The 18149-nt window shown below is 45.0% G+C and overlaps 1 long non-coding RNA gene across 1 annotated transcript; it reads right to left on the bottom strand.

The window, feature by feature from the left end:
• Positions 1-12088: 12088 nt before the first annotated feature.
• On the bottom strand, positions 12089-17021 carry LOC125941718 (uncharacterized). Its single transcript, XR_007464572.1, has 4 exons — positions 16212-17021; positions 15343-15449; positions 12404-12485; positions 12089-12282 (listed from the first exon to the last, which is right to left on the bottom strand). It is a non-coding gene; the product is annotated as an uncharacterized LOC125941718 (long non-coding RNA).
• Between the last annotated feature and the right edge of the window lie 1128 nt (positions 17022-18149).

Below are 18149 nucleotides of genomic sequence, written 5' to 3'. Positions count from 1 at the left end.
CTTGGTAAATAATACAACGTGGTGATATCTATAGACAGCAAATGAACGCTATTATCAAACAACGTCGACAGATTAAATACATTATTAGACAATTCAATTCAATCAAGCAAACACGAACATGGTAAAAAAGAAACGCGAGAACAAGGATGGATGAAAACAACATGGATGAAACCTAAGAAGTGACATGTCAGAGAAAAATTTTGACATACACCGCTAGAATCGTAGTATAGTTATCGCAGGAAATGACACTTAAGTAACTTTTTGAAGATTTCAAGGGAAGAGCATGATTTAATAGTTGATGGTAATTCATTCCAAAGAGAAATAGCTGTGAATGCAGATGTTTTTTTGCCGTAATTAGTATGAACCATGGGTAACAAGAAATTGTTATTAGCCGCAAATCTGGTTGCATTTTTATTCTGCAAAAGGTCAACTGCAATAAAAGGAAACGCAAGGTTATTATGAAGCAACTTGTGGAGTAAGACAACTATGTTAAACTGGAACAAATGATTAACAGGCAAGATACTGTACAAGCGAAGTAACGCTGCAGCATTGGATTGCATAGTACTAGAAGTGATAATGCGCATTGACTGATTTTGGATGTGTTGAATTGATGATAAGTGACAAGCGTACGTGTTGCCCCATGAAACAATACCGTAATTAATGTGACTATGAATGAAAGCAAAATACAACGCTAGTAGAGCCTCACGACAGAAAAAAGGACGAGCTTTGATTAATGCGCGGATACCAAACGCAGTCTTCTGCTTGAGATGTTGGAAGTGACAGCGAAATGTAAGGTTAGAGTCAAGATGAATACCAAGAAAAGTAACATCGGTGCAAGCGGGAATTGAATGAATTCCAAGCTTTAGTTCAGGAATAAAGGTTAAGGACCTCTGAGCACTTTTAAATAACATATATTTAGTTTTTAGAGGATTCAGAACCAAGTAATTGTTACTACACCATTTCATAATGTTACTCAATGCAATATTTAACTTTGAAGTAAGCGCAGTAATACATTTATCAGATGAAGATATGGTTGTGTCATCTGCGTATAAAACGCAATGATCGTAGTTGGAGGAGCTAAGAGAATCCGGAAGATCATTAATATATAGAACGAAAAGCAAAGGACCTAGAACTGAGCCCTGTGGTACACCCTGGTTAATACATTTTGTTACAGAAAAAGTATTTGCTACATGTACTGTATATTTCCGGTCAAGTAAGTAGCTTTGCAAGAATGTTAGCGCAGGACCTGTTATACCATAAGACTGAAGTTTATTAAACAGGACCCGATGGTTAACCGTGTCAAACGCTTTAGTAAAGTCTAAAAAAACAGATCCGACCAAGTTTCCCGAATCGATACATTTTTTTATGTAGTCAGTTAGAGACAGCACAGCTAAATTAGTGGAACTTCCAGGGCGGAAACCAAATTGGTTGTTTTTTAGCAACTTAAACTTTGTTAAGTAGTCGTTAAGACGTTTAACAAATAATTTCTCAATTAGTTTACTAAGGCAGGAAAGAATTGCAATCGGTCGGTAATTAGTAACCGTTTGTTTGTCGCCTTTTTTCAAAACAGGAATTATCTTAGCGTTTTTTAAAAATGAAGGGAACGAGCCGTGTTTAAAGATTAGGTTGATAATATTACAGAGCGTGTCGGAAACTAAATGTGCCACCAGTTTTAAATGCCTTACACAAATTTTATCTAAGCCAGGCCCTGTATTTTTAAGATTAGCAATCGTGGAAAACACTTCATTTGGTGTAACTGGTAAGAGGAAGAATGATTGTGTCGTACGGCTTAAAGTATTATACAACGGCGCATGTATGTCGTTATTAGTATAAACGGAAGAAAAATAGTCCGAGAAAGCATCAGCAATTTCGTTGGGTTTAGAAAGAGTGAGACTATTGTAATTTATTTTGGTTATAGAAGAATCAACAGATGACTTGTTAAGAAAAGAGTTGAATAGCTGCCACTGTTTTTTGGGGTTATTCTTATTCTGTTCAAATTTATTTTCGTAGTACTTTTTTTTCGCCTGTTTAAGTAAAACGTTCAATAAATTACAGTACCTCTTATATCGTTTAGCCAGTCCAGTATTAAAGGGCTGACGTTTAGTTTTTTTGTACATGTTTTCCTTCTTCCTCAGACTTTCTAAAAGACCATCCGTCATCCATGGGTTCTGCGGATATTTATATTTTTTCCCACATTTCACAGTGCTTGTGTTAGTCGAGACGGCACTCAAGAATAAGGAGCAAAACTTATTCAGTGCTTCTTCGGGATCAAACGTGGTATTAATTGGAAACCAATCAGTTTTACTGATGGTTTCAACAAAGGTATCTGCACTAAATACAGAAGTATAGTAGCTAGTATTGTCCTTATCTATTTCCTTGTTAAATGTAAGAAAAATTGGAAAATGATCGGTTATATCAGTATCAACAACCCCGGGAAAAGGCGATGGTGATATGTTAGATAACACGTGATCAATGAGCGTACCGCTCCCACTAGAAGCTAATCTAGTTGGACAGTCAATGAGTGATTCGAAACCATATCCAGTAAAGCAGTCAGTGTAAATTGTGCACGAATTGGAATCAGTATCAAGTAAGTTAATATTAACATCACCTACAATCAGAACATCCTTATTTTCAAAAGTTAGCTTTGACAATACGACGTCAAGACAGAGCAAGAAATCGTTAAGGGAAGATGACGGTGAGCGATAAATGCAACCAAGAATCAAGTTCTTGTTATTGTGATTAAGGAATGACCGGTCGACCTCTATCCACACTGACTCACAATGATTCACGTTAACTGCCAGATCAAATCTACGCGTGTAGGTGACATCTTGGGAAATAAAAATGGCGGCACCACCATGACTGTCAGTTGGACGGTGGCAATACTCTGCTTGATAAGATGGAAAACCACTCAGATTGTTGTCGGCTTCTGAAAGCCAAGTCTCCGATATGCAGATGAAAGTGAAGGCATGCTGAAGTGAGGCGATGAAGTTAGTGATTGCATCTATGTTCTTACGAAGACTACGAGCATTGAAGTGAATGAGCGATCGTTTATTTACGGTAAGACGAGATTTTACGTCAACGTGGGAGAGCAAGGCCATGAAAAAAGAAAGGGAGAAAACACGAAAAAGAATTTACAATGCATCACGTGAAGATTCGAAGGTCGGATTCAGTGATAATGCGATAGACCCTGCTGTCATCAGTTTTGCGGGCTTTTATCTGGCAGTTTTCTGTCCATAAGTACTTCCACTTATTTTCTTTTTTGAGTGCCAGCGCCTTCGAGAACACCTTCTTGTTGTCAATGGTTAAGTGGTCGTTCACATAGATTGGCATGTTAGTGCCACCAGTGAAACCAATGTGATCAGTGCGAAGCCTAGCCCTTCGCGCCTTCCTGATGAACTCATTTTTCTTATCGCGTGAGCAGAAGCGAGCAATGATGCTCTTTTCATTTGATCTAGAGGCAACACGGTGTGCCGTGTCGATATCAGTGGTTAATATAGGGAGTTCGATAGCATCGCCAATTCGCTTCAGAATGGCTCCGCAATCTTCACCCTGCGATGTAGGGATTCCCTTAATTTCCACATTATTCATTCTCGAATATTGCTCGAGATCAGCCACTCTTTTTTCTAGTGCTTCATTACGTGACAGGAGCGCCTTGTTTGAGGTTACTAGTTCTTCCTGTTTAGTTTCATCGTGTCCAATTCTTTGCTCATGAACCGAACACTTTCGCAGAGCGAAACATGCTCACCTAGTCCTAAGTTTTCCAACTTGATGTTAATCCGTGCCACCAAATCATCGATCAGCGTGTCCAACTTATCATTCAGCACTGCCTCAAGAGATGCAATTTTTTTCGCCAATTCCGCTGTAGTAGGCATAGCGGAATATACACACTACAAACAGTAAAACGAGACGTTTGGGCAGCAGTTGCGGCAGAATAAACCTTAAATAGTGTACAGAAGAAATCAACCAACCTGGTGACAAGAAGAAATTTTCTTAGAAGGGGGACATGCCGCCGCAACTGCTGCTGCCAAATTGAGTCAGTGCTGTTGTTGCGTCCTTATATGGTCCTCGTTGAAGTCACGTGCAGTCCGCGCAGACGCAGCAGGCAGTACAGGGTCCAGACGCTTGAATGCCCTCGCAATGAGTGCAAGCGCACGTGGAAGTTATATCCCACGGTGGCCACTGACGACGCAGGAACCAAGGACGAGACAGGAACCCAGGCAACTGATCAACCTGGTGACAAGAAGAAATTTTCTTAGAAGGGGGACATGCCGCCGCAACTGCTGCTGCCAAATTGAGTCAGTGCTGTTGTTGCGTCCTTATATGGTCCTCGTTGAAGTCACGTGCAGTCCGCGCAGACGCAGCAGGCAGTACAGGGTCCAGACGCTTGAATGCCCTCGCAATGAGTGCAAGCGCACGTGGAAGTTATATCCCACGGTGGCCACTGACGACGCAGGAACCAAGGACGAGACAGGAACCCAGGCAACTGATCAACCTGGTGACAAGAAGAAATTTTCTTAGAAGGGGGACATGCCGCCGCAACTGCTGCTGCCAAATTGAGTCAGTGCTGTTGTTGCGTCCTTATATGGTCCTCGTTGAAGTCACGTGCAGTCCGCGCAGACGCAGCAGGCAGTACAGGGTCCAGACGCTTGAATGCCCTCGCAATGAGTGCAAGCGCACGTGGAAGTTATATCCCACGGTGGCCACTGACGACGCAGGAACCAAGGACGAGACAGGAACCCAGGCAACTGATCAACCTGGTGACAAGAAGAAATTTTCTTAGAAGGGGGACATGCCGCCGCAACTGCTGCTGCCAAATTCGCAAAACCTCGGCCGCGTAAACTTTTGACGGCGACTGTGCCATTGAACACCTATATTTTCTTTATTCTGCACACAATTTTTTTATGAATGGCCTTCCAGCCAACGTCATGCAGTGCTTACACTTGGTTATATTTCAGGACAGCCATCTTAGACATGATGTATTAATTATAAGAACTGAAATATTATGCAGTACGTCATTATTACCACCAATGAGGTGTAATAAATATATAAACAAATAAATGATAATAACATTGCCTATGAAATTTTACTTAAATCTCAGGACTACTTGAAAACTTCGCCTGTTTGTCTTGTGTACCTCCCTGTGCTATCTAGAAAACTGAAAGGGTGAAATTCAAGGGTGAAAGTGATATGTCCTGGTGGCACCATGGCAGAAAAAGGAAGGTGGGGCTTAGTGGGACCATATGAAAGGTTCAGCTGCGATTGTGCTACTCACGCACAAGGAACGACACTTTTGTTTTTATCTACAGGCAGTAGACAAAGTGATAAATGGCGTCAGTGGACGCTGACGTGATCATGACAAAAACACCATACCGATATGGGTCATAAACGATTGTAATAAGGGAACGTTTCTGCAAACCCTCACGGTCCTTTCTTCAATTGTTCAAACATGTTAAATTTAGGGTAGGAGAATATTCTCACAGAATTACTGAAGAATTGCACCAGTAATTAGATCATGGTGCTGCGACGTGATTCAGCAATAGAGTTAGTCAAGAACAGAACAGCAGAATGCTGTAGCAACTTTGGTGATTGTAGCCGAAAACAATGTCTCCTTGTGCAACTTTGTGGGCATAACTCACAAAGGATCTGGTCTGTGATTGGAATCGTTCTCTATCTTTACACGACAGGCTACATGAACACGTACGTGTGTCTTTTCGCATAATTTCCAATACTCCTCTGCGTAAGTCGTGGTAAAAAGATATGAAGACCAACAGTATTTCTGGAATTTCGTGAAGGTATATAAGAATGGTTCAAATGAAAAGATATGTGCGCTAGAGCACTGCACGGGCTCGGGCTTACCCGAAAGCCCGGGCCCGGCCCGGCCCACGGGCCGGGTCGGGTCGGGTAGAGCAGTTTTTTCACGGGCTCGGGCCGGGCTCGGGCACGGCACCTGGTTTTTGACCCGGGCCCGGACCGGGTATTTTCACGCGGTCCCGGGCCGGGCTCGGACTTTCTGGCGGTGTGCATGTAACGTGCAGCGAGTTATCCTCGAGCGTCTCGACTCTGAAGAACCTGTTGCCCCGGCGCAGCTGGAAGATACTAGCGCTACTCCTGCGTACTTCCATTTTCTTCTTCCGTCGTATTTTGCGCTGTTTGAACAGAATGTAAAAATCCAGAAAGACTGAAGTCGCCTCAAACCAAAGGATGCCCTTGTATTCCTTACCTAAATCAATGAGGAATAAAGATTATACACAGGGATAAGGTGCCTCAGAAAGGCTGGCCAACGTTTCGATAAAAGGACCTATCTTCATCAAAGGCGGGCTCGTCATCCTCGGCGGGTTAGCTTTAAAGGGTTAGAGGAGTGAGGTCACGTCGATGTCGGCTGTGGCTGGCTGTAAAGGGAGAGACTGAAAAGAAAAGGACCGCTGGCGCTTGACGGTCTAGACGCGGTTTCTAAGACGAGGGGACAAGAGCGGGGGAGCGAGACAGTGACAAAAAAAAAGAAGAAGACATAAGCGTGGGTTGGGGGAGCGAGAGGTGAGGGAGCGTTCAAAGATGTCGTGGGCGGCGTGCGTTTGGGGTCCCTGAAGAGCCGTTCAGTCGGTCAGTGTGCAAGTAACAACAATACCAGTTGATAGAATCACTTGAGTAGCGTAGCATCAATGCTTCGGGTAATTTTGAAGGTGTTAAGATGGCGACATGGCGTCTGGAAAGAGGGAGGGGGGTGGTTTGTGGTTGACAGGGAGCAGCTCGGTCCGGGAAGGGACGTTAGCCACAGTAGTTCGCCGTAGGTGTCGTCACGGCGGTAAACAGAAGTGGCGGGACCCTGTGTTGCCGAGAAAGGTATCCTGGCGTCTGGGACTTTGGAATGTGTCGGTGTGGATCTTTAAAAGGAAAAGAAAAGGACGCAGAGAAAGAAAGCAAAAAAAAAGAGAGAAGCGGCATAGGAGGGGGACAGCGGAAAAAAGAAAATATAAAATAAAAACACTGAGTGGACATGTGTACATGGAAAAGCGCTCGTATGGTTGATCTATGCGTAAAAGCATGGGGAAGAATAATAAATTGATTAGTAGTGGATATGCAGGGAAGAACTGGAAATGGAAGAATAGTTGAGGTTGAGCATCGAGATTAGCTCGAGGTTTAAGTTATTTTGTGTCTTTGTTAATGGTATAATAATTTCAGCTTTATGTTAGTGCTTTTAGCGACTCTAAGTTTTCACGTGACAAATTGATCCTCGTCTGGTGCAGGCATTTAAACTTGTGTATGAGGTATGATTCTGTATATTTTCTCTCGCGAGGTGAACGAAAATTTGTTTGTAGTATGTAGAGCCTTGCTTCATCGAATATATGGCCGTGCTCATTGAAGTGGCTGGCTACTGCTTTAGGTAAATTGTGTTTTGTATCTGCGCGATGGCCATTGAGTCTCGTGTGCATTTCTTGTCCAGTCTCACCTGTGTATTGCTTGTTACAAGCGGCACATTCTAGACAGTAGACTACGTTGCTTGACGTGCAGGTGAAATTCGAAGTTACCTTGTGAATGTAATCTGACGCTGTACTTTTTACTGTAGTAGTAGATTGAATATGTTTGCACGTGGAACACCTGGAGCGGCCACAGGTACCGGATGTTGGCTTCGTCTTTGTCCTTAGTTTGGCGTGTACAAGAATGCCCTTGAAATTACTGTTCCGTGTGTAGGCTACTCTGGGCAAGTCGGGAAAGATCTTATTAAGTTTCTGATGCTGGTGAGAATTGGGTAGTATTTACTGAGGATGTTGTTCACGTTGGGGAGTGCGTTTGAGAATTTAGTAGTAAGAAGAGGCGTTGTTGTCCTTGTGATCTTAGGGCGGGGCTTGAGGACCTCGGCTCAATCAAGCTTGGTTGCATTGGTGTAGGCTTTCTGAAGGGCAGTGTTCGCGTAGTTCCTGCTTGATAGGGTTTCCTTAAGGTGATCGAGTCTTTCTACGTAGTCATAGTTTTCAACGAAAATGCGACGACGTCGTGTGGCTTGACCTTTAAAGATACCTGGTTTGCAATGTCTGTGATGGTGGCCGTTATATTCTAGGTACTGTTCTTTATGAAAAGGTTTCCTATGCAGCGTTGTCTTTAGTGTCCCATTATCAATATATATTGTTGTGTCCAGAAAGTTTATGCGCTCATTTGAAGATTCCGATGTGAATTTTATTGTTGTGTGAAAAGAATTTAGGAAAGTTACAAATTTATCTAAACTGTCCTGACCATGTCCCCATATTATGAATATGTCGTCTATGTATCGTAGGCATTAGCCCAACTAGTTCGTAGCACATCCTCTCTCCATGAGGATGCCGCTGTGATAGTAGTTTTTTATAGCACATGCCTCCAGGCCCTTGTGGTTCAAGGGCTCTGTTTAGGCAGTAGTGCTTCTCCCCAATTACTGCATTTTAAATATTTTAAATATAGTATTCTTCTTTCTCAATGCATTCTTCATTTCATAGTACACCTCATTAGTCATTGCCATGATTTTAGTACATGTATATTTTTACGCACTATACAGCGATTATTTTAGGCCCCTTTACAGCCACGCCTCATCTACTTCTCAGAATTCATCGCTCCACTGCAAACTCACAAACACTGGCATGGCGCTCTTTGGCCATACTTGGACCTTGCGCCATTAAACACCATACATCATCATCATCATCATGTATCGTAGGTATGTGTGGGGCTTGTGTGTGCAACGAGATAGGATATCTGTTTCGAGAGTACCTGTTAAGTTCGACGACCTTTACTTGGATATTTTACTGGTATGCATGTAAACGGGCAGAGGAGGACATGACAGAAACGTTTTCATATGTGTGTATAGGCCCGGGGAGTGCCGCGCACCATCGGCTCGCAAGATAGGCCGTTTAGAGCGGGGTGGCAGGCGTCGCTGAGCCGATGGTCATGGACCACATGTGCCGTTGTCAGATGGGAAGGGGACTTGGCACCCGTAGGTACCACGCCCCAGAGCGTTCATGTACTCAACAACCCAGCATCATTCGGTACATTGACCCCGGCACCCCCCATTACCCGGGCTGACTGGGTGGGGGGCTTTGATTTGGACCAACGGTCCTTCCCGGACAAGGGGGCCGCTGTGGAGCGGCGCACACCGTGCTATTTCACGCTTCACACAAACAGCCATGTCGGTCGTCAGGGACACAAGCCCATCAGATCCCTGGATTGCCTCGACGGAAAAGGTGTCAAGGCAAACAACCATGGAGACAAGAGAAGCCGTCCGCGGCGCAGCGCACTCTGTTGCGCCAGCACCGGTTCCAACTCTGTGTTCCACTGAGGCGAACGGAAACACGTGGATCGACTGGCGCATGCTGTCCAGTCGAGTGACCTTAGAAGCATGCATCATAACTTAATGGAAAGCTTTCCACCTGACTCTTCAAAAAGCACAGCTGGGCGAGCCCACACTTCGAGAAACTTCTCGCCTTGGTGATGCCGCTCCCGGGTGAGATGGAACCAGACTACTTCCTTCCGTGCTTTTCCAAGCACTTCGGGAGGACCCGGCGCCGCTCCCTCGAAAACCGCATCACAGCGTGCTAACCAAACTTGGTATGAGCACTCGACAAGAAGAAGCACGAACTGGTTGATCGCCTGGCTAGGCAAAGGGTGCAAGAAACGGACTGTCTGAAATGGAACGCCTGGGAGACTAAACAAACCAGCTATCCGTTGGAGGAGAGCAGCAGAAAATAAACACTGCGAAAAGATGTGAACTGTATCTTCTCGACCGCGACAAAAGGGGCACACTCCACGAGCCGGGATGGCTGCGAAGGGTCGGAAGCTAATCGGCAAACAGCCTCGCGCCAGGCGGTACATGAATGTAGCTCGCCAGGCGTCAAGGAAGCTCGCCGTAATGAGCTTCCAACTTGGTCTGTGAAAAGACAGGTCATACCTTTGGCAATGCGGGGGGAGACCGGGGGTAAGGATATCAACTAATTCTTGGAGCGGAGTAGAAATTACATCGATGTCCGAATGGACCTTGCGAAGGCGTGCCAATGAATTGGCAGCCATCGCATAGAATGGGGACGGGGTTCCTGAGCGAGGCACACAGTGAGAGAATGTGCTCTGGGAAAACAAACGGAGTCTAGTGCTAAGGAATAAGGAAGTAAAGCTTCGAGTCAGGAGCATATCTGAGCTAAGGGCAACCTGGGTCCACATGACGTGCAGTGCAGCAGCTACGATGCCGAAGTCGGGAATTCCGAGTCCTCCCTTATCCTTGGGCAGCTTAAGTACCTGCCTAGCTGCACAGCCAGTTGTCCCTTTCCAGAGAAACCGAAAGAGAACCCTCTCCAAGATAAGCTTGGTTCGGGTTGGAACAGGGGACACACATGCTACATACGTGAGAAAAGAAAAAAGAAGAGACCTAAGAATGTTCGCTCTAGCTGTCAATGGACACGACAACACGCTGAACTCCTCAATCCTGGTTTCAAGCTTCTCTTTAGCTTGCTGCCAGTTTTCAGAAGACAGGCCGTCTGGATCGAAATGGAAACCGAGAATTCGCAACCGCGTTTTCACGGGTAGACCATGAACGGGCTGCGGGCTGTACGGAGTGGAGTTCAAGTACATGGCTGCACTTTTCGACCTATTCAACCTCGCACCGCTCGCCCTGCAGTAAGTGTCCATGAAGTCCAGCACGGTGCATGCTGATGCCTCGTCCGGGACGACAATAGACAAGTCGTCTGCATAGGCCAAAAGTGCAACTGGAGGGGAACCTGGTGGAAGTAGGAACTTGCCAATTCTACTGTCACAGGATAGCCTCTGCAGAAGGGGTTTGATTGCGAGTACGTAGAGAGCAGGTGAGAGCGGATCTCCCTGCCGTACACCACGACCCACAACGAAAGCCTCCGAGATGCGATCCTGTATGAGAACAGCAGAAGTCGGTCGAGAGTACAAAGCTTGGACCATACGCTGAAAACCCCCGCTAAAGCCGGCCTCCTTCAAAACCCGAAAAAGGTACCTGTGGCTAATGATATCGAAAGCCTTCTCCTGATCAAAGGAGCAGAAAATACCGGGAAGTTTCCTGGTATTTTCCCACAGGAGAAGGTCTATAACTGCTAAACCGTGAAGCTGACAGGAACGCCCCTGAACACAGCATGCCTGGTATGGACCCAAAACAGTGTTGAGAACTGGAGTGAGTCGCATACGCAGATACTTTGCTATGAGCTTGTAATCGCAGTTCAGAAGTGTGATGGGCCGCCAGGCTCTTAGATCGGTGCTTCTCGACTCATCCTTGCACAGGAGAGTGATTAGCCCCTCTCTTTGAGACGCTGACAAAGTCCCTTCACTGAGCAGCCTGTTCACCAATGATGTGAAAGGCTTCCCTAACAGTCTCCAAAACTTCACATAAAATTCAACTGTCAAACCATCGGATCCTGGACTGCGATTGTGCTTCATAGACTTCAATGCTGCCAAGAGCTCGTCTTCAACTATGGCTGTGTCACCAACCACCGGCGGTCCGGTTGGTGGAACTCTAAGCCAAAAGAGACTAACGGGGGTATAGGGGTTAGTCCTTTGAGGGACTAACTGCGTTGCCACAACCATTACTCCCTTTAGGGACCAACGGCAAGGGGATGAACTGTTAGTCCCCTAGCAGTTACTCCTTTGGAGATTAACTTTTCGTCCCTCCAGTTACTCCCTGGAGGATGAAACGTTAGTCTCCCCAGTTGCTCCCCAGAGATTAAATTTTAGTCCCACCAGCTGCTCCCCGAGGACTAAATGTTGGTCCTTGCAGTTACTCTCCGAGGACCAACTGCTCATCCTTCCAGTTACTCCCCAGGGGATGAACTGTTTAGTACTCCATATTGGTGTTACTCCTTATAGGGTTAATTTTTTGTCTCGAACATGCTTTTCAGAGGCCCAAGACATGAGCAGAGCTGCTTGGGCTGGGATTTTTTTTATCTCGAACATGTTTTTCAGACACAGAACAAGATCTGCTTGGGTGCTTGTAACATAAAATATGGAGAAAATATAAACAATAGAACACTTTATTTTTTTTACAGCAGCAACGTGTGTGACACGCGCACAAGTGGTGTTGGCCACACACCGCTGTTAACACCGACCATGTGGCATATGGTCAAATGTTCTTTGTGCCTTTGGCACAAAAACAATGTCGAATATCCAGTAAAGGGCAATCTGCGTGGCAAGGCCAGAGACAAGGTCATCTTCGTCAATCTTGATCGATTCGAGCTGTACATGGAGGGCTCTTGCTTGCAGCAGGCTAGTTCCCTCGTATTTCACCGTAGGCATATGATGTGACGCATCCAGGTGCTGCAAAAATAAATGATACGGTTGTAAGTGTCAAAGCCAACACATGATTATGTGGCACGCTGTAGATGAGTGGTCCATGCAACAGGTCTATTATCAGCATGCAAGTTACATATAATCTTACGTAAGGGGAAATAAAAGCCTCCATCCTCTCCTTCACAAGGCTTGACAGTCAAGCGCACAATCTGAAGCTGCAGGCTTCAGGTCTGAAACAATAAGTTTTCACAAATTAGGCATGAACACCCTACACCACGATTGCAAGACCTCATATACGAACACAGGCATTGAAAGACAATTTACATTGCAATTACAGTGGATCCCCGATTATAAGGCTTTGAGGGGACCACACAAAACCGCTCTATAATCGGGGCATCATATAATAAAAAAAACTTAAGAATATAGGCAGTGACGATGTCTTGCCCAAAAAACAGGTACAGACTGCCTGAATAATCCCACGGCACGAACCTGCACTGCTTGCAAGGAAGGTAGATTAAATTATTCAAAATTGCGGTATTTATTCGATTGTAACACAAGTGTACCTTTTTCACAATTTTCGTTGCTTGAACCATGACCCTTGTGTTCATTCGAATAACGACAAAATTGACCATTTAAAACAAATCTACTAAATCCCACGATTTCTTGCGTTACGTTGGCAACCTGTAACCTTACGGCTCGATCCAATCCATGGACAGGTCGACCGAAGTGCTAACTTGTTTTTGGTTGGAATCGGCGCTGTTTTCACTGTGCTTGTGACTGGTTACGGTGCTGTAATACCCTATAACCTTTTGTGGTTCGACTCAGTTCATTCGCGGCATTATGGCAACGCAGCACATTCAGTATGACGGTCGCTTCGGGAGAAGAGCAATTTTGATGGCCGAGGAGCTGGGAAAGAGGCCACACAACAAGAATACAAACATTTCTGATGCTGCTAATTTTTGTAATAGCATAACACTTCAATGTTTGAAACAGTAAGGCGGTGCACAAGGAACCCGAGAGCAGATTCAGAAAGCGTTCGTAAGCAAGAATTTGTAAAAGTGGTGATTGGTCAACCAGGGGGATCGGTCCACCCATGAAACAGGATGCAGAAACCAGGGTGCTGGCCAGTCAAGAAGTGCTGTTATGAAGGCTTGCACATAGAGAGCTTTGTGAATTTAAGTCGACTCATTTGTGCTAGCCAAAACAGATGTCAAAGGGTACAAGATGCTGTTAGTAGTACCAACATAAACAGAGCTTCCAAGTTGCCTTCCAGAACCAACAGAACAAACTCCAACAAAAACAGAGAGAATTTATTATGGCAATGAAAACAGCAAAAGCACAAACACAGGACATTCCACATCGTCAGTGCCACCATAGCTATAAGTCAAGATACATTTACTGGCTATTGCGTACAGCTGCACTTTGTTCCAAAAATTAATCATCCGTGTTGTGAACTACTTTGGCTGTATTGGTTTCCACTCGACAAAGAGCAGCAGTGTCTGTGGATTGCTAACAGCAATTGGAAAATCTTCTATCTGATCACTTGGCGTGGAAACAAGCATAGGAGTGCCGGTGTACGGGCAACCCAATGCAACCCTGAGAAATTTAAGTGCCAGCCGTTATAGAATATTTGCATGAGCTACCGGCATAGTTCTCATGCATTTCAAGTCCACTATGTCATGCCTATGTCGGCCTATGTCCACTATGTCACACCTATGTTGGTGCTCTCCCAGGCACATGTTGAGGCACCGGCCAGTCTGCCCCATGTAAATCTGACCAAATATACACATGATCAAAGGAATAGACCACACAACCCCTGATGGATGCAAGACAAGTTTTGTGGTATCTTTAACTAAGCAAGCCTCCCTTGCCTGGATGTCTTTCTCAATTCGCTTGTGGATTGCTATGCACATATATAACCAGAAAGAAATAATGTAGACAGGATATGCACGACAGTCCGTAAGTGAACTGTGAAAGGCGAGCAGGCAAGCAAGCGAGGCTTCCTTGGTTAAAGGTACCACTAAATTTGTCCAGTGTTTGTCCGAGGCAGTGTATTGTACTCCTTTCACATGTGGTCAAATGCACATAGTACAGACTGGCCAATGCCTAAGTATGTACTTAAGATATTAACCATATTTGACTCAAAAGGCCAGTATGCTCATCCGTCTTGGCCGTGCATTCCAGCAATAGGACTTATGGCCAGATTACACGATCGTCACCTATTTTTCACCTACAGTGGAAAATTGACACATGAAATCAGTGAGGCACACTGCATAAATAAAAAGACGTGTGCGCCAGCCCCATTAGTAATGGTCTGCCTTCTCTCACAGTGTAAATTTTGTCCTGAAAAGTTACATGAACTGACCGGCAAACTCAAAAGCACGCTACAAATTTCACCTAGTGGACACGGCTGGTTCTCAGAAAATGCACAAATACAGGGATGGGTATCTGTTGGCATACTGTAGTAATAGTTGGCGCAAGTTAGCTTCGACATTGCTGCCATACTTCAGCTGTCGCAAGGCTACACCTTCACATTTCATTTCAAGAAATTTAAGCTCATATGTGTATTTGCCAGTGGCAGTTAATCTGAGGACAAGACAGAAATTATTGTAAATAGCAATGCTAAAGTAACAATGGTAAGCAAAGGTAAGCACGCTGCACACTTAGACCTGTGACATATTTGGCACACTACAGTTCGAATTCTAACATGCACAAAAACTGCACATGTGTGTAGCATAAACAGAGAAAAAATACAGAAATAAAAGCTACAGCATAAAGAACAGTTTCAAAACAATAAAACCAAAATAAGGAGAGTAATATACTGTGTGCAAAGCAAAAATAAGTGAACTTGCAGCCAAGTGATTGAAGCGAGAAAAACATGCTAAACATCAGGACATGTTAGGTTTAGTTTTATATAGAACACAATAATGTGTGCATAATGTTATGAACACAAATAAGCAGCAAGTTGAATAACATTGCATAACTATTTAGCCTATTTAGTAAGCTGAGTTGAGTAATATGTCGATAAGCTTATACACAAATCATACTGAGATCGTAGTTTCTGGTACACGTACACTTCATACATACCTGACATGACATCCAGATTACACCCTGTACTGCTGTAGCCATGGCTGCGGGATCCCTGCATTTCCCTGCCATTATGTTGACACTGCTATAGGGTCACGGTCTCACCACTGCAAAATGAGTAGTGTGTTAACTTATAGCATTGATTGGCACAATAAAACTGTCATATTGTGAACACATGTAAGGTGCACATAAAAACATGTCTGGACTAGTGCAGGGTGGCAACGGAGCACAAGGTCGAGTCACTGAAGAATGTCATAATAGGGACCCCTTCATCAAAGTAAAATTTTAAACACGCACGCAGCAGCACATACAAGAAATGTTTGTTTACCTACTAGAGTTTGCTTTCATGGCTTAGTTTAAACAACTTTCCCCTGCCATGTTTAGTTACGTCAAAGTTATGGCAACACCCCTTGTTTTGAAAAGAAAGCTGTACTAGTAGCAAACTGTGACTGCTTACATTCTCGTTTTCTCCTCAAACTGCTCGTAAACCGAAAACCTGGTAAGCATAGATTATTTACAACGTCGAAGAGTTTATAAGCGAAAAAACGTAATTGCCGTAATAATCGGTGAAGAGACAGATCAGTCGTTATTATGCAACTTCAGCAGAAAAGCGGAAGCGCACGTACAGGTGAACACGATTATTTTCGAACGTAATTTTTCTCATCGGAAGAAAACGCTTATCAGGATATTCAATTTCGCATCAAAGCAATAAATTTGCGTAACTAAATTCTGACAAACAGCGCGCAGCATGCACAAGCACAGGTTTCACTGTTGTCGCAGAAGTTCAATTTCCTACGTTCGCAAGGTACGCTATGCACACGCGAGGAGCACGCACAACACACGTGTACTTAGCAAGCACGACTGCTTACCTTTTCAATGGTACGACGCTCTCCAAGTTGCCGGTGCTGCGTCGACGACATTACTCCCATCATAGATGTCGCTGCGTAGTGGACGAGCTGAGGCACGCTAACAATACGCATTATTTTTTTTCGACGTCCACCCAACTTTCCACGACAACCAGACAAAGGCCACGACATAAAAATCGTTGGTCCACATTTGCCTGGCGCGCCACGCATACGGCGAGTTCGCAGCGAGACACGAGGTATCTTCTGGCACTTTTGTGCACGCTAACTACGTCCCGTTTCATTACAGCAAACACAAAAACACACGATAGAGAAAATATATCGTAAGCAGCGCGGTTGCAGCTCGCACAGACGACCGCCATCTTGAAGACTGAGGAAAAACAACAGCGACACCTGCGTACTTGTGAGGTTGTTGTGGCCTCTGTGATGCCAACAATATTAACCAGTAAACTCATGTTTTGTGCCGTGTTACGCCCAGCTACGTATATATGTTGCGAGGCAAAACAAGCCACCGAACAGTCCACATTTTACGCTATAGTTTATCGTAGAAATAAATTCTATGACGTATTTTCTTTTTTTGGATTGCTTCCGTGGTCTGCAGCCAGCAAAAGCATGGCCTTAGAGATCGGGTTACGTTATCCTTTGAAAGCCGTCGCTGGGGCGTGAGTTGAATGATATTGACTGCCTGCGCCGTCACTTCGTTTTAGATAACTTCCGGCTATCGTTAACATCAGCTGTAGGCTCAGAAATTGTCGAAACGATCTCTGCAGTGTGCCTCAATCGTGGTTTTCGCATAAACCTCAGCATTGCTTTTAAATCAACATTTTTGGCAAACTATGTAACACTGCGATTTGCCTGTAAATTGTGCTTGATACGATAGACTAATAATCTGTATTATTATCCTCCCCCCGCACCCCCCCCTCCCCTAAAAAAAAAAATCAGAGCCCTTCCACTATGTGAAGATCGAAGACCAGCTATGGTCTTCGATGGTTCTCGCTATCTGCTGGTTCTCGTGGTTCTCGCTATCTGCTGTTTGTCGCGACGTTGTACGGGGTGCCGCGTAGCTTCGCATTTTATTGCGATGTTCTCAGGCTATTTTTGTTGCAGGTTGTTCGTTAATGCACTGACTCGACTGCAGCTTCAGCCGCTGACGCTTTGGTGCAACCATTTACTTCATTTGTGTGCATGCGTATCTATTTGCAAAACGTAGTCCCCCTACGCCAACCCGCAAGAAAATCTGGCTCGTGAATAGACATGTGAGCGCGTGCAAATGCAGGAGGCAGTATGCATGCGGCGTTCTGTAGGAGAGCAACGGTTGCATGACGAGAGCAAGCGTTGCCGTTCGTCCTTCCGTTGCTCCCTTTCAAACCGGAGACTAAACACTTAGTCCTTCGATTTTCGACATGTCAGCCATCTTGTTCCAGTTGGTCCCTCTGGGGACTAAATGTTAGTCCTGAGGACTAAAAACTGCAGTTACTCTCATTTTCTCCATTTTTGGCTTAGAGTGTACCAGCAAGCGAGAACCGACGCTGCATGAAGTATTCGTTAGCAACGTGTTTTTAAGCGTCGTCCAAGTATAACGCAGGGGTTTATCGATAAATTCGCTATTACAGCCATCAATGCAAGCCGGCAACAACGTGGTTCCCTGTGCAGTCTAGACGAAGCCCTCACCGCTTTCTGTTAAAAGTGGAGTTGCAGTCTTACGCTACGCACGTTTTCGGTACCGCACCGACGTCGAGCTACCAGTGAAGTTTCAACGAGGTACACAGCACGAGTTTTCACTTGCAGTAGCGCGCGTGCGAGCGCATTTTTTTTTCGGGGGACGTTACCCCGAGACGGGGCCGCACGGCCGCGCGCGCGACCCTTCCAAAACGTTTCGCGACTAATCCGCAAGGGCAGGGCGCATGCGCCGTAGCGCCGTGAAAAAAAGGCGGTATGAACGGC

The sequence above is a fragment of the Dermacentor silvarum genome, unplaced genomic scaffold (assembly GCF_013339745.2).
Source record: "Dermacentor silvarum isolate Dsil-2018 unplaced genomic scaffold, BIME_Dsil_1.4 Seq128, whole genome shotgun sequence".
NCBI lineage: Eukaryota > Metazoa > Arthropoda > Arachnida > Ixodida > Ixodidae > Dermacentor > Dermacentor silvarum.
This window is presented reverse-complemented; position numbering and strand designations above follow the sequence as displayed.